This window comes from Hypomesus transpacificus, chromosome 21 (assembly GCF_021917145.1).
Source record: "Hypomesus transpacificus isolate Combined female chromosome 21, fHypTra1, whole genome shotgun sequence".
In the NCBI taxonomy this organism is placed as follows: Eukaryota; Metazoa; Chordata; class Actinopteri; order Osmeriformes; family Osmeridae; genus Hypomesus; species Hypomesus transpacificus.
The window spans coordinates 2,866,287-2,880,732 of NC_061080.1; the positions used below are offsets into that span (position 1 = coordinate 2,866,287).

The following is a 14,446-nucleotide window of genomic DNA, read 5'->3' on the forward strand; positions in this document are numbered from 1 at the left end:
TCCTTTGTAATCATTAAGTTGTTTCTGTACAAGTGTTTGTGTACATAGGGGATCAGATGGCTGAGCGGTAAGGGAGTCGGACTAATAATCAAGGTTGTTGGTTCAATTCCTGGCCATGCCAAATGACATTGTGTCCTTGTGCAAGGCACATCACCCTACTTGCCTCGGGGGGAATGTCCCTGTACTTACTGTAAGTCGCTCTGGATAAGAGTGTCTGCTAAATGACAAAAAAAGTTTACAAAAAAATGTACAAGGTTGTGACATCACCATGTCAGGACTGCAGCCACACAGAGAGGCTGCAGATAAGCATTTGTTAGAGTCATTGTACACAACCACTTAACATTAGTGTAAAAGTTACCTTAAACACTAGCAGACGTGTATGTAAAACGTTTACATAGCCTACACAAGACCAAATGTGTATGTGTTTGAGAATACTACTTCAGTTATTTCAGAATAGTTGTTATTGTTACCCAATTTAAAAAGGGCCTTCTTTTGTTATTATTAGATATTTATACAGCGCTTTTCTACCTTAGCGGCACTCAAAACGCTTTACAATGTTTGCCTCTCATTCACCCATACATACTCACACTCGCACATACCGACGGCAGCGAGCTGCCATGCAAGGCTACAGCCATCGGGAGCAACTTGGTTCAGAGTCTTGCTCAAGGATACTTCGGCACATGACCCAGGAAAAGTCGGGGATTGAACCGCCAACCTTGCGATTAACAGACAACCCTCTCTACCCCCTGAGCCACAGCCACAGCCACCCCCGAGATTTAAACACACCACCGTTCTTCTTCATTCCAAGTGGTCTTGCTCGCCTCTGCTCACACATGTTTAGCTAACACACACACAGTCAAAAACTGTGCTGGTTCCCTCGTGCCAGATATTGATTTATGGTGTGTGTGAGCCACTCTGTTTGATAACTTTTATTTTTGGAGCCTCATGTTTTTAAATCACTCAAATGTTCCCTCCTGTTGATGGAATCTTAGGAATGTTGTTAAATTATATAAAATATATTAAAACATCTATTTAATAAATAGCCTATATTTAAAAAAGATATACGTAAAAATTTAAATTGTGAGGTCACCCCCAGCAAAATTGAGTGGAATAAATGGTGTCATCTTACAGCTCCGATTGTAAATGATGCGCCTTACTTAAGTAATAAAGCTCGAACAACTCCCGATTAAACGGGGAACGACCTATTTTCCTGTCATGGAACCCGTGTTGTCTGATGAACTACAGAGCGAGCAGTCGTGAACTGGACTTCACGGATGTCCAGTTAAATGCATACGTCTGACTTTCCGATCAGACGCCAACGCAATGGCTTTCGTGTTGATGTTTGAGTTCACTTGAGAGGGAGTGCCTCCCTCCAGTCCGCCAAAGTCAAAGCTATTTTCATGTCTATTGAAATCAATAAATTGTCAAATCAATAAGTAGGCCTAAGTGTGACTGTGTTTGGAATCAAAATATGAATCAGAATAGTTTTTTAGTGTTAAAAGTTGTTAAATGTTAAAAGTAGTGCTGTCAAACGATTAAAATATTTAATCGCGATTAATCCCATTAATGCCATACTTAACTCGCTATTAATCGCACATTTATCTATTTTAAATGTCCATTGATTTCTTTTTGTCCCATTATTTTTTCTCATTTTAATGCTCTTATCAACATGGAAAAGTGGATCGGATTGCTTACTGCAAATGTTTTATTGAAAACAACATTGGGGCCGTACGCAGGGCCCAAAAAATACTGAGGTCATGAGTCAGAACTTTTAGGCGGGTTCTGGGGCATGCTCCCCCGGAATTTTTTTAAATTACATTATTTAAATCTGGCCATTTTCAGAGTCTTAAGGAGCTTACAAGGAAAACTTGATTTTATGTCATCTTTATTTTGAACAAGTGTTAGAAATGTGTCACAAAAGACATTTCCATATAATTGAAATGAGTTGCTTCATATTTCCTTCAGTATTTAAAGTCCACCCAAGCCCTATTACACTATTATGTTGATGATGATAGTGCCTAATATGTTCACTTTTGGTAAGGAAAGCCAGCTTTTGAACACATATCTATTATAATCTTACACAATACTTCAATTATCATGCATTAAATATCTGACTTTTAAAACGTATACAGTTCTGGTATAGTCTCTTCCTTTTACCTGCTCTCCCTCTATCTCTCTCTTCACTGCTCCTCTTCTTGCTGCTTGGCCCAAAGATGAGCTTGGTTTGACACAACCTTTTCCTCCCTATCCTGTTTTCCCTTCGGGGAAGAATAAAAAACACAGTCAAATCCTAAACTGATAGAAATGAAAACAATAGGCCTATGCCATTTCAACATCATGTATTTAGATGTGTCAGAAATCTTTAAAAACCTTGAGAGCGGTGCGGAGCTTTTGAGGTAAAAATGGGGCATTCTGAGGCTTTTTGAAGGACCATTATGGTGACTCATGATTGACGTTAGGGCAAGTTACCACAAAAAAATATTTATTATTATTATTTTGAAAATTAACCGGATGTTTTATTTTGTAGCTACCGTGTGGCTGCGTTGTGCTCCGGCATCCGGAAGAAATATATAACAGGTTCAACATCCGACATTGAGAAATCAACACTGAATAAACGTTTCATTTTCAATCAATCACATCAATGACATATCAATCGCAAAATGAATGTTGATTCAACCGGTGGAAATTGATTGACGACCGGTACTGACGGAGTTAACCAAACTTCGATTCGATGTTTCCTTATTTGAGTAGTACGCTGGGCTGCAATAATAATATTTCCACATGAAATGAATTTTCTTCTCACAGTCATCTGCCACTTAAACTTCTCTCAACCTACATGTTTAGTTTGATGCGCTCCTCTTCCAGTGACTGTGACTTATTGCCTTAACTGACTCACTAACGCAAGTGGTATGTCCAGAGAATGTATAATAAAGAAACAGGCACTGGTATGTCTATGGCGGTAACAACATCAGCGTCCGACTTGTGTGTGGTGATTACCATAGCGACGGCCGTGTTGTTGATGACGTGCAGCACGTATGTCCAAACTCTCGAGCTACTCTTGGCTCTTCAAGTTTAAAATCACGTTACAGTTTGTGGGAGACCAAGATCATCGTCCTGCAGTCAGTTTCACGTGTATTTTATTTTGAGTTTATAAACCACCATTTAATTAAAAAAAACAGAAATAAATAAAAAAGAAATTAAAAAAAATACAGAGGACACGACCTCGGTGTCCTCAATGGTAGTTACGGCTGGCTTAGACAACGGGGCAGAGAATTCGCATCAGCTGTGTGCTTGGCCATCCAGTGGAATTTCAGACTGGACGTGCTGCGATGATAGCTCAGTTCACAACGACAAAACACACAGATCACTTTGGTCTTGTCAATGGAACCAGCAACTTTTTAAAAGTACAAAAAATAGGCCCTGGACTTTGATCCAGACCGGCCTACCAAAACCGGTCCCGTATACGCCACCACAGTGAGCGCCCTGCTAATGCATGCAAATTCTGTGCCTGATGTGATGCTTTGGGACTTCCACGCTTAATGCGAGCGCGCGTAGCGCGCAAGCGAATTATTTTGGCTGATTTGAGCGAAGTGTTTTTTTGAGCTTGATGTAAAACAAACAAACAGCCGTTTGTCCAATTGGTAAAACATTGTCTAGTGAAGGTAATTACGTTTACGTTTCTTAACCTGGTTTTCCATCTTTATATTGTCTCTATAGCTAACTTTCGATCTGTCAGTGTCACTGTTGTGTATAAGCGGCACTAAGAGCCCAAAAGTGCTTTGGCCCATCGGGAATTCTCCCGATTCTCCTGATAGCCAGTCCGCTACTGTTGGCATCCATTTCGGCGTCTCGCGTTCGCCGTCGACTCAAAACGTAACGTTAGCCTACTAGCTAGCTCGCAATCCCAAACAAGTGTGTGCGGCGTGCCTGTTGTTTTGTTTCCGGTCTAGATCCGGTGTGGTGTTAGTTTTTCTAACGTCAGTGCTGCAACAGCATGTAAAAAACTACAAAGTTTGCTTGGCCAAAAATAACGTTAATCCAGAACCTGTTTAAAGATTTATTTTCTATATTAGACATTCTCTGGTTAATCACGCGATAAATAAAGCGTTAAACTGACAGCACTAGTTAAAAGTATAATACTAAGCAGCTAAACAACATACTAAAGAGATAAACAATGTGAGATATAAAATATATATATATATAAAATGATACAAAAAGATATGAAATCGGGCAGCATAGTGCAAAATTGTTGTGCAAACACGTGGTGGATGGACCTTTAGCCTTAGCCTGGCTCTGCCCTCCTACGTACTTACGCTCAATTTGGATTTCTGTACTAGGTCTGGGAGTTTGACTTTGAAGTCGGTTTTCAGAAACACATTTTTTGTAAGTCCAGTCAGCGAACAGAGGGAGTGGCTGAGAACGATGACGTTAATGTTGTGCACTAGTTTGAGTAGTTCAGTAATGGCGGCGGAGAAAGATGCGAGCGAAGCTATTCTGCGGTTGTGGCAACGCTGCCGAATATCCATAAGTTAAAGCCGGAGCAAAAACATTCCTTGCTGAGTTTTGTTGGTGGCCATGATGTTGTGGCCCTCCTCCCCACGGGGTCGGGGAAAGGTGGATTTTCCAGCTACGGCAGCTAGCTCTGTTACAGTAGTGGTGAATGAGTTGGCTAAAGCGAACGCTTGCGTTTGGTTATGGCAGATCAGAGTGGCTCTGGGCAGATCCAATAGTTTTAAACTTAAAAAGAGGACCCGCCTTCAAGGAAGTTAACGCTTGTCAATGGAGCGATCCCAGACCCTCTGTACAAATGAAATGTACGAGGGTTTGGTTAGGACCAGGCTACTTTAGCCTGTGTTCTGCACCTCTCTTTCTCCAGCCGTCTCTGGAGGAGGGGATCCCTCACTGAATGGCTCCTTATTAAAATCCACTAGGACACAACTTCACTCACTCCCTGTTGTAGGCTACCATTGAGCTGCTGACATCCCCATCTCCACCGTGTTGTCTGAACAATTTCGGAGCGCTTGAGCACCATTTTTTTGTAATACCAGACATCTGACTCATTCAGTTGCCAACCACCGAGGAGAGGACCTCTGAAAATTCACTTAGACCTTTCGTGTTGATATGTGTGAGGAATTCGAGTACCACGATAAAAGACGGGTTTACAAATAGGAGAGGTCATCTTTTACAAAATTATGAAGCCCCATGTCACGGATCGCACGGCGTCTGAGTGCCAATGCATCACAAGACGCACCTGTTTTGTGTTTAACTCATTAGCATGGCCATATAAGCTAAGCTGCCTCTGACTTCGTTGTGGAGTCTTATTCTTTGTTTTGTTTTCGATGGCCGTTTGACCGTTGTTCTGTAAACCTTATGCCCAAGTAAAGTACTCGCACTTTACATTTACAGTTACTCATTTAGCAGACGATCTTATCCAGAGCGACTTACAGTAAGTACAGGGACATTCCCCAGAGGCAAGGAGGGTGAAGTGCCTTGTCCAAGGACACAACGTCATTTGGCACGGCCAGGAATCAAACTGGCGACCTTCAGATTACTAGCCTGATTCCCTAACCGCTCAGCCACCTGACACCTTTCATCCCACGTCGCCGACTCCTTGCCTGTTTGATCAAACCCCATAGGCAGTACATAGCACTGTCCAGGACACATTCACGACCATGGCGCTGTCCTCTTCGGATCCGGATCAACCCTGAGCAACAAAGTATATTCGCAGTGTGAACACAGTGCGTCTGGCACTTTCCCGGCGGAGACTCAAAATGGCTGTGAGCTGGAAGGCGTATGGATTGACATTAGCCCTTTGGATTGGTTATAGCTGCCTGTGATGTCACATAGTCTGCCTATCTCATGTTCCTGTGTTTTGCTTCCGTGCCGTGCCCCCCCCGTTTTTGGTTTTGCCCTGCCCTAGTGTTTTCCTGTGTCTGTCATTGTCTTTACTTGTGTCTCGTTCAGTGGTGTCAGTTCTCGTTAGTCTCACATGTGTCTTGTTTGGTTTTGTGTATTTAGGTTCCTGTTTTGTGTCCAGTGTTTGTCTAGTCATCACCCATTTTCAGCGTGAGTACCCTGTCTGTTTCCCGTTTAACTGTAAATAAACCCTTTTTTGGACACAATGCCTCGCTACTCTTCTGCATTTGGGTCCTACCCCACCACTCGCCATGACAGAATGACAAGACCCATAAAGGACCCAATGGAGAATTCCCCCAACTCTTTCATATAGACCCAGCTTGCCTTCAGTGGACCCTGAAGTCTGCAGGGGAAGGTCCACCCCAAGACCTGACCCCAACTCCAGCCTCGGTCCTGCCCTGTACCACTGCCTTGTCCTGAGGTCATGCTGTCTTGTACCCAGACCACCGAGGCTGTTCCTGCCAGCCCCGTTCCTGCCCTGTGCCCCAGCCCTGTTCCTGTCCTGTTGCCTTGCCTCGGTCCTGCCCTGTTCCCCTGCCTCTTCCCTACTCTGCGCCCCTGCCTCACCCTGAGGTTGTTCCGCCCAGCGCCAGCTAGGTCAACCAAGGTCTGGCCGCCGCTGCCTCCTTCGCCCGAGGAATTCTGGCCGCCGCCTCCCCATCCCCCTGGGTACGCGCTCCCAGACGCCCCCCGCGTCAGACCTTCACCCACACACATACAGACACCCACACCCACACTATTTTTAAGTGAGAGGTCACAGAGTTGAAGTTTTGTGTGATGTCATATCCTGTTGTGTGATGGTGTTTCCTGTCCAGGTCCAGACCTTGGCGAGTCCTCCATTGCCAAAGGAGAAAAGAAGAAGAAAAAGACAAAAGCTGTGTCTACTACCGCGCACTTGTGCACTTCGAGCACTGACTTTCAGTGCTTAGGGCGCTTCACTCACAAAACCAGCAGAATTCAGTGCACTGAAAGTACCCGGATGGCGCACAGCAAACGGTCCAAAAAAACAGTGTACAACGATGGACGCTACCAGAACATGTTTAAGGAGAGCCTGGCCACTCCCTATTAAGCCCCATTGTACCAAATTTTGTTGCAGTTCCACCAGAGTTCCACTGGGAGTGATCGCGGTCGAGCGAAAATGAATGGGAGTCTATGGAGCTAAACGGCTAAATTTGTCTCTTTCGCCTGATTGTCGTTGAGAAATCTCAGATTTGATTGTAGTTTTTGCATGTTCAACATGGATTACAGGTCAAAATTGAATGAACGAGTACTTATGTCCTTTCGATTTCTTACAGGGTAAGTCGTTGTTGCCCATAACACGCTAGCATTCTGCTAACAAATGCTGATTGGTTAGTGAAGGACTGACTACGACCAGAGATGCCGCTTGATGGCATCCGAAGCAGAACCAGAATGTCAGATGTAACGAGTGTCTAACTTTAACACCTCTACAGAGAATAATAATGATGATCAATGGGAGATGTATCAGAATATCTGGTTCTTCGGAAAGATGGTACTGTTTGCTCTACAGAATGAAACACACAGAACACGTTGGCTATATTTCAGAGGTAATAGAATTGTTTTTGTTATTGTTTTTGATATTTTGTTTCTCTATTACCTCTGTTTTATTTTTTCCCTTCTCATGAAAAAAAACACATTTACCAACCAAACAACAATTGCAATTGACTTAATGACAATAACACAAAAATAGTAATTCCCCAAATCAATATGAAAGTGTCAATAAATTGTTCTCCCTGATTCCCTTAAGTTTTATCTATTTATTCTTATTAGCTTGTGTCTTATTTTTGCTTTTAAAATATCTATGGGATTATCACTATATTATATTGATTTGGTTGTGGGACTCTTATTTTGGAAAACGGGCTTGACTTTTTGGATATTATTTTACTCTAATTAAATGAGAGGATTATTGATTTTGATTGAAAGTACAAGTATAAAAAACAAATATATGAATACACAAGTCAAGTAGTAGAACAACTAATTCTAAAAAATCCCTCACTCCAACCTCATCTCTAAATCATAGCATATACAAAACACAGTGCTGCGGCGTGAACTCACGCGCACTCACAAAGATTTTGTACAAGTCTTTCAAAACAACAAACAACACAAAAAATGATCAGTCCGGGTCCAAGTGTCTGGCTCCAGGGTAGTCACAAAACAAATCAAATAGAATCAGGCTCTTGTCCTACCAGTCGTAGCAAGGCTCTTTCTGCTTGATCTCTCAGGCAGCCAGCAGATTGTTGGCCACAGTAGCTAGCAACCCGTAGATGACTCGGTAAGGCTCTCCAGTTCACACCACTCCAACACTGGTACTCAAAGAAACGATCGGGTGTAGCAGGCGAAATCCAAGTTCGCTCGCTGGATTCTCCCCAAGGAATGTAGAAAAATGTAGAAGAAAAGATTAAAAAAAGGACACAGCTGAGGCAGCTAACAGTTCTCCAACCGTACTGTAGCAGAGCTTCTTCGGCTAGCCCACCGTAAAAACAAACCACTTCAGGAAAACAAGAAAACAAGAAAAATAACAAATATTCTCTCAATCGATACTCATTCACAAAACAATAACATATATTACTAGCTAACCAAATCAATATCTTCGTCTCTTTCTTTCTTTCTTTCTTCTCAGTAAAATGCTATTTGTTTTTCTTTCTTTCTGGTCCCTCGTCTCTCGTCTCCCTCTAGTTCGGTTAGCCTTCCTTTCTCCGCGCGAGAGCGCTCAAGACCCCAAACTTTCCCGCCTGCACCCCGAAAGATGCACATTCACAGCAAGTTATCCCAACATAAAAACATGAAACAAATATGTACATGGATCCACAGCATCAACCTGGGACAAAACCACACCGGCATCACTTTTCTTAATCAACAAATAAATAATAGTTCTTGTATATTACTTTTGTGAATATAATAGTTATTTATTTGTAACTCTTTATAAATAATTTTATTTTACATTTAATTAATTTGTGCCCTGTAACCCTGGGTTACACAGAGCATTAGCAACATTAGCAACAACCTTAGCAAGCCAAAACTCTTTCTAGCATGTGTATGGTAGATGGAGTATGGTATGGAGAGCCTAACCTCTCAGCTGTGTTGTCGATGTCGAGAAAAGTGGAAGTAACCAGAGCTTGCCGTCAAGCAGTAGCTCTGGTCGTACGATGTGTATGACGTCAATGCCATTTTCAAAGGCTTTTTAGAACAGAAAGGCGACTTAAAAAAAATCTAACACTCAGTGGTGTGTAATTTTTTTGCATCCCCTTTCGATTTCAGAATTCAAATTACTAGACAAAATTATATCCTGAGAAAAATGGATTTTGAGGGGTAAAGCTCCATAGACCAAGCCTGACGTTGTCATACTCATAATTCTAGTCAGAATATGAGTCTGAAAACTCTCCGTTGGGCTGTGACTACGGGGCGTGTTTCAACCAAACTCGTAAAACAAATGCCTCTTCGCTGAACTGGATAGACCTACAACCAATCAGAGCAACGTAATATGTTGTTTGTTGAAAACTAATTCAACCCAAGCGCTCTTTCGTGACATTGTTGATTACGTTACTGTTGATCATCTGTCAATCATCGTATAAAGCCCGCCCTGGCAATTTCATTGGTCCGTCCCGATTCTGGTTTTCTGTAGTTGTCCCTAATACGAGACCCTCCAGACCCAACTTCCCGACCAAATTGTTTCGTGGGCGGGGAGAAGTTGGGCTGGCAGCCAGGCTACCATTGACCTCCATTCATTCGGCACCCGACCATTAGCGCCCTCATATGGAACTTGAGTGGAACTGCAACCAGTTCAGAACCCGGAAGTTTCCCGAGAGTGGGAGTTCTCCCTTTATTAGACATGGGCTGTTTATCAATCCGAAGAACGATGAGTATGGAAGCAAATCGTGACCAAAATTCAAATGAAAATGCATTTCCAGAAATGCATTTTCATTTTAAGAATGTGGCTGCATTATTTGACTCATAAATCAAATTAGTATTCAATCATCCTATTTGCATTTTCATTTTCTTCTTTAAGACTGCTCATTCTTTCCCTTAATTAAAATGAAAACGAAAAAGACATTTGAAATTTAATTTTCAAAATATGCCCCAGCAAATAGATACCAAAATTCAATTTGAAATGTAAAATTTGAAAATGAAAATGCATTTCCAGAAATGCATTTTCATTTTAAGAACGTGGCTGCAAAATCGTGACCACAATTCAAATTCAAATGCATTTCCAGAAATGCATTTTCATTTTCAAGAACGTGGCTGCAAAATCGTGACCACAATTCAAATTCAAATGCATTTTCAGAAATGCATTTTCATTTTAAGAACGTGGCTGCAAAATCGTGACCACAATTCAAATTCAAATGTATTTCCAGAAATGCATTTTCATTTTAAGAATGTGGCTGCATTATTTGACTCATAAATCAAATTAGTACTGATTAGTACTGAGCGGACATTGCATTTTCATTTTCATGTTCTGCCCGCAAAGAACTGCCCATAATTCGAAAACGAAAATGCATTCTGAGCGGCGCAGTAGAGTGACGTCAGTAGCCGCTCTTCTTCAGCTCCCTGCTGACCGAGCTACCCATCTTGTTCGGTAGGGGGCGGTGTGCACATACGCATTGCATTACATGACAAATGTGCCGGGAAATTGATTGAATTGCCGGGTCTTTAGAGGACGCATCACAGATCATGGCGCTCCCTCAAATTGTGCAGACACTGATAGAATTAGCTGAGCTGGTAGAAACTAATAATATATCTGAGTCTGATGCCCGTGACCGAGTAGAACAAGTCACAGAGAGCTTGGCTGCATACTCTTCCGTCACAGACGTACACATTAATGAGGTTGCCATAGTAAACCTCTCTTCAGTCCTGGAACGGCTGGATGCTGTGGAGCCTCAAATGGGACGGGGACGACCAACCATCCACATCCCGTTCGAGTCCATCGAAAACTATTTATTAAAAGCAAGCCAAAACTCTTTCTAGCATGTGTATGGTAGATGGAGTATGGTATGGAGAGCCTAACCTCTCAGCTGTGTTGTCGATGTCGAGAAAAGTGGAAGTAACCAGAGCTTGCCGTCAAGCAGTAGCTCTGGTCGTACGATGTGTATGACGTCAATGCCATTTTCAAAGGCTTTTTAGAACAGAAAGGCGACTTAAAAAAAATCTAACACTCAGTGGTGTGTAATTTTTTTGCATCCCCTTTCGATTTCAGAATTCAAATTACTAGACAAAATTATATCCTGAGAAAAATGGATTTTGAGGGGTAAAGCTCCATAGACCAAGCCTGACGTTGTCATACTCATAATTCTAGTCAGAATATGAGTCTGAAAACTCTCCGTTGGGCTGTGACTACGGGGCGTGTTTCAACCAAACTCGTAAAACAAATGCCTCTTCGCTGAACTGGATAGACCTACAACCAATCAGAGCAACGTAATATGTTGTTTGTTGAAAACTAATTCAACCCAAGCGCTCTTTCGTGACATTGTTGATTACGTTACTGTTGATCATCTGTCAATCATCGTATAAAGCCCGCCCTGGCAATTTCATTGGTCCGTCCCGATTCTGGTTTTCTGTAGTTGTCCCTAATACGAGACCCTCCAGACCCAACTTCCCGACCAAATTGTTTCGTGGGCGGGGAGAAGTTGGGCTGGCAGCCAGGCTACCATTGACCTCCATTCATTCGGCACCCGACCATTAGCGCCCTCATATGGAACTTGAGTGGAACTGCAACCAGTTCAGAACCCGGAAGTTTCCCGAGAGTGGGAGTTCTCCCTTTATTAGACATGGGCTGTTTATCAATCCGAAGAACGATGAGTATGGAAGCAAATCGTGACCAAAATTCAAATGAAAATGCATTTCCAGAAATGCATTTTCATTTTAAGAATGTGGCTGCATTATTTGACTCATAAATCAAATTAGTATTCAATCATCCTATTTGCATTTTCATTTTCTTCTTTAAGACTGCTCATTCTTTCCCTTAATTAAAATGAAAACGAAAAAGACATTTGAAATTTAATTTTCAAAATATGCCCCAGCAAATAGATACCAAAATTCAATTTGAAATGTAAAATTTGAAAATGAAAATGATCAAATAATTCAGATATTAAATATTCAACAGCAATATATTTCAGTTTTATGAAATTCGAGACACAAATATTTCAGATCTTTTCCCTGCTCCCTGCTGACCGAGCTACCCATCTTGTTCGGTAGGGGGCGGTGTGCACATACGCATTGCATTACATGACAAATGTGCCGGGAAATTGATTGAATTGCCGGGTCTTTAGAGGACGCATCACAGATCATGGCGCTCCCTCAAATTGTGCAGACACTGATAGAATTAGCTGAGCTGGTAGAAACTAATAATATATCTGAGTCTGATGCCCGTGACCGAGTAGAACAAGTCACAGAGAGCTTGGCTGCATACTCTTCCGTCACAGACGTACACATTAATGAGGTTGCCATAGTAAACCTCTCTTCAGTCCTGGAACGGCTGGATGCTGTGGAGCCTCAAATGGGACGGGATCCACATCCCGTTCGAGTCCATCGAAAACTATTTATTAAATGGTTTAAAAATAAAGGACATAGCGGAGCTGTTGTCGGCCACCAGACCATCCGTCGGAGGATGCAAAGCAACGGATTTACGGAGCTAGAAAGCTGACAAAAGTATCTGAATTTGAATATGAAAGATCTGAAATATTTGTGTCTCGAATTTCATAAAACTGAAATATATTGCTGTTGAATATATAATATCTGAATTATTTGTATGCCAAATTTAATACAACTGAATTATTTTGATCCAAAAATAAAACATTCTAAAATTCAGATTGCAGGAATTCAGATTCTTGAAATTCAGATTGCGGAAATTCAAATTCAGATTGCGGAAATTCAGATTTTGTCTGAACCAGGCCAAAGGTGAAACAGCTTGCTTTCACAGGAAAAAGTATACCATTTAATAAATAGTTTTCGATGGACTCGAACGGGATGTGGATGGTTGGTCGTCCCCGTCCCATTTGAGGCTCCACAGCATCCAGCCGTTCCAGGACTGAAGAGAGGTTTACTATGGCAACCTCATTAATGTGTACGTCTGTGACGGAAGAGTATGCAGCCAAGCTCTCTGTGACTTGTTCTACTCGGTCACGGGCATCAGACTCAGATATATTATTAGTTTCTACCAGCTCAGCTAATTCTATCAGTGTCTGCACAATTTGAGGGAGCGCCATGATCTGTGATGCGTCCTCTAAAGACCCGGCAATTCAATCAATTTCCCGGCACATTTGTCATGTAATGCAATGCGTATGTGCACACCGCCCCCTACCGAACAAGATGGGTAGCTCGGTCAGCAGGGAGCTGAAGAAGAGCGGCTACTGACGTCACTCTACTGCGCCGCTCAGAATGCATTTTCGTTTTCGAATTATGGGCAGTTCTTTGCGGGCAGAACATGAAAATGAAAATGCAATGTCCGCTCAGTACTAATCAGTACTAATTTGATTTATGAGTCAAATAATGCAGCCACATTCTTAAAATGAAAATGCATTTCTGGAAATACATTTGAATTTGAATTGTGGTCACGATTTTGCAGCCACGTTCTTAAAATGAAAATGCATTTCTGAAAATGCATTTGAATTTGAATTGTGGTCACGATTTTGCAGCCACGTTCTTGAAAATGAAAATGCATTTCTGGAAATGCATTTGAATTTGAATTGTGGTCACGATTTTGCAGCCACGTTCTTGAAAATGAAAATGCATTTCTGGAAATGCATTTTCATTTTCAAATTTTACATTTCAAATTGAATTTTGGTATCTATTTGCTGGGGCATATTTTGAAAATTAAATTTCAAATGTCTTTTTCGTTTTCATTTTAATTAAGGGAAAGAATGAGCAGTCTTAAAGAAGAAAATGAAAATGCAAATAGGATGATTGAATACTAATTTGATTTATGAGTCAAATAATGCAGCCACATTCTTAAAATGAAAATGCATTTCTGGAAATGCATTTTCATTTGAATTTTGGTCACGATTTGCTTCCATAGATGAGAACGCAAGTACATTCTTTTGAAGAACGTTCTGGCAAGCGTCCTTGCGAGAATGGTCTTGTAAGGACGCAAGGACGGAGAATGAATTGAGATGGTTAGGGTTTTCCTGGACTCGCAGCATTATGATAACACTGACTAACTACAAAAACTAGATAACAAAGCAAAAAAAATGGTCCGTCTACCTGTAATTTTACGTTTTCTGTAGCCCTTGCTAACTTACAGTACCTAATGTTAACTGTCTGCACTGCACTGAGATGCTAGCTAAGTTATCGACAAGTTGGAGCAAATTTACAAATTAGCCGTTTCATCAATAAAATAAGAGCATTTTCAGCGACTGAACTGCCTATTTCTCGTCACATTTTAATTCAGATGCTGATTTACACGTACCGTTTAGCTGAAATATGAAAAGTAAAAATTTACAGTTGTGAGGTTTGTCCGACTCGCTTAACATCTTGCAATGACTTCTGGGGAATCAGAAGCGTTCTCGCTGGTCAAGTCACC

At 41.6% G+C, this 14,446-nt stretch overlaps 1 protein-coding gene across 3 annotated transcripts in view; it reads right to left on the reverse strand.

Annotated features, from left to right (window-relative positions):
• Positions 1-14,446, reverse strand: part of LOC124483458 (lectin L6-like) — a 504,761-nt gene that overhangs the window by 25,819 nt on the left and 464,496 nt on the right. The gene's annotated exons all lie outside the window — the stretch shown is intronic.